Source organism: Frieseomelitta varia, unplaced genomic scaffold (genome assembly GCF_011392965.1).
Source record: "Frieseomelitta varia isolate USP_RPSP 00005682 unplaced genomic scaffold, Fvar_1.2 scaffold_281, whole genome shotgun sequence".
Taxonomy (NCBI): Eukaryota; Metazoa; Arthropoda; class Insecta; order Hymenoptera; family Apidae; genus Frieseomelitta; species Frieseomelitta varia.
In genome coordinates, this window is record NW_025110014.1 from 2,090,430 (window position 1) to 2,093,778 (window position 3,349).

Genomic DNA, 3,349 nt, shown 5'->3' on the forward strand with positions numbered 1-3,349 from the left:
GAAAACAGAAAACGAGACTATTTCGCTTGGTGGGCTCTAAACGTACGCTAAAGATCCGAACGTTCCGAAAGTGAATGAAATGGAAAAGTAGAAGAAAGAATTTTCTCCTCGATCCGCCGGTATGGTTGTTCGTACTTGAACAGAGATCGTGGAATCGCATCGTAACTTTGTTTCGCGATAAATGGATTTTGAAAATTGGATTTCGTGGAAAAATTACTCTTCGCGAGGAAAAAAGGGGGGGGGGGCTACGTACGTTTGGCGCAGAAAAACGAAAACGAGAAGAAATGTAGAACGGCGTTGTATTGTGGCTCGCGATCGAGGAACGAAACGAAGTTCTCGGAAATTAATCGCTTTCAGTGAAAGCATACCTATTCGTGGCGTTCTTTCAAAATGTACTCGTTGCGTCGAGCGGAAATTGCTGTTTATTTTCTCGTTCGTCCTTCCTTGCGGTTCGGCGGTTTTTTTAATTTCTTTTCTTCCATTTTATTTCTCCCGTTTGTTGTTTCGTTTGTAATATCTCGAAATGGGAACGTCGATCGAACGTTTCGCGGTAGAAATCAAAGAAGGAACACAAAAGTAAAATGACCTTACTTTTCTTTCTTACTTTCTTTCACTCCTCTCTGTCTTTCTCTCTCTCTCTCTCTCTCTCTCAGTCTCGTTCGAAGGTTATTTTTGTCTCCTACTGTCGATGAAATAAATACGTTTTGAAAAAACGCACTTTATATTTTTACAAGCGCAACACATATTATATGTATACATACATTCATATATTCAACTATCCGACTTATTCAACTTACAACTAAAAGTTCTTGTAAATATGAAAATATATTACTTACATCGGTTTTTAATCTAATCGCTGCTTCTGGAATTGTTCCCTCCTTTATATCCCCTAATCACAGTGTGTAGAGAAGATTCTACCGTACTTTTCTCTCTCTTTTCTTTTAGCATTTTTCGTCTAAAGACAAATAGCATAGAATTTATTACATGATATATCGATTATTGTCGCAATGAATTTCTTTTTCCTTTTTTTCTTTTTTCTTTTTTTTGTGGAAACTATGCAAACTTCTACAAAGTTTATTCAAGAGAAATGTTTAGCAGAAGCATCGAGGGAGTACAATGCGGATCTTATGTTTCGTCTGAAAAATCCGGTGGCGGTGTGTGTTGTGGTCTAATATCCTGTGTGATACAATTTGCATTAACGTTAAATCAGACATGCGATTGATGTCTTTCCCCTCATTTTTCACGGTGTCCAAATTTATTTTTTTCAATCTTTTGGAAAAATTTTTCAGAGCGTCGCGTGCCGCGAGAATTCAAATTTCCAAAATTTCGAGTTACGACAGGCTGCGCGCAACTCTCGAGTCCCGCGTGTCGAAAGAATGGAAATATTGCATCCTTCTTCTTCAAGGACCCTTCTTCTATTAACATAAATTCGATACGAATATTTCCATACGAAGCCACGCGCGCCAACTCGGTATTCCCGGCTCGCAACACCACGGAATCGGGCTGGTTCTTTCGAGTTTCAAGTAGACACAGACAGACCGCGCGACATCGCTGGCGTGCGACAGTGAAACGTGAAAACGGGCGGAAGTTCGGTGGTCGATTTCCGTGCACCAGGGGGGGACAGGAGGGGAACAAGACACACACACACACACACACACACACATACACACACACAGCCCAAGGATGCTCGACTGTCGCGAGAAACGTGCGCATGCTTACGTTGCCGAGGATCTAGCGGATAACTACTAATAAAAGCCCGCGGTAATCGATTGCATGCTCAAGCAGCTCTATTTCAAGCAGCCTGCTATCAAGATCCTGTTATTTTCGTTTTATCGAAGGGCTCAGCCTGCCCTCAGTCTAACCACTTGCAACGTTTCACCGCGCGTTTCGTTATGGTGGTTACACTTTCACGACTCTGTCACCCCTTTGTCAACGTGCAAATGTTTGTCATGTTGATAGGTGGGTCGAATGTTGATGGTCGGATCGACTCGTGGCTTTGGTGTGCTTGGATCTGTTTAACAAAAAAAAAAAAGAAAAGTAAAGTGATCATGTAACGTGTCGAGAGACGATCTGAAATGACTTTCGTCGAGTAATATATTATTTTTCACGGACTTTTCGATACAAGACCTCCTGTTGACGTCGTTGATCATTCGACTTGATTTACTTTCAATTCTGCACTGTCAATGGCATTTAGATAAAATGAAATAAATTACTAACAATTAATATAATAAAATTAATTATTTAATTATATTAATATTGTATTAATATAATTAAATTATTAATATTAAGTAATATAAATCAAAGATAAAATCATCTTTCACGATCATTTGTGTACGTAATCAATTAAGAGTTTAGATTGACCTTAACGATTTTAGTACGCACATATTTGGAAAATAATATCTTTCTGCCAAATGGAGAATGTCGAATTAAAGGGCAGTTGTTTTTTTTAAATTTAATCGACGCGCTTGTGACTCGCATCGAACGCGGACGTCACACGCGATCGTACGGAATTTACGACCTCGCGTTTCGGTGGATAAAGCGTTCGTAAATATTTGTAGACCATTTCCACGAGAGAAACGTACGAGCCGTCTTGTCGTGGCCGTGTTTGCGCAATCGTATTGCACGCGGAAGTTGAAACGCGTTGTCTCCGCTTTGTGCTCGCCGTGCGAGGAACAGTGAACGGAAAAACGAACGCTCGTAAGTTATGTGAGGCGCGTTGGGTTGTATTCCTTTGTCTGCAAACTGGTGGTGATTTTGTGACAAAGATGGGATAACTCAGTGTCGAGGTAAGGTCGAACGAAAATGTCGGGGAGCAATCTGTTTGGATTTCGTTTTGGGGATAATCGCTCGCTTGGTCCGTTTCTCGGTAAGGAATATTTTTTTGAAGGACTCTTGCCGTTTTCATTTTCGGGGCAATCGCGGACAGAAAATGGAAATTGCAGGAACACAGAACTGAAGATCGTATTCGATAACCGACAAGTTAAATAAACATACACGACGATGAAACGCACTCGTTGAACGAAATTTCGCAACGAGAGAATGGCATTTGCACGGACAGTCGAGAATGAATCAAAGAACGACAAACGTGCAATAATTTCTCAGCGAAAATTTACTCGTAAGAAAACACAAGGATCGATAAATATTAGGAAAATTAGGCTGTTTTTATATTTATATTCAGATCAGGCTCGAACTTTAAAATTCAATTTCAACAAGGCATTGCACATGATTTAAAAATATATATTTTTCACTGAGAGAATCGAACCATATTTATCAAAGTGAGATTGCAATGCACGAACTGATCGTTTTAAATTTCTATTATTTTTTAAAATAACACGTTATTGCACGGACG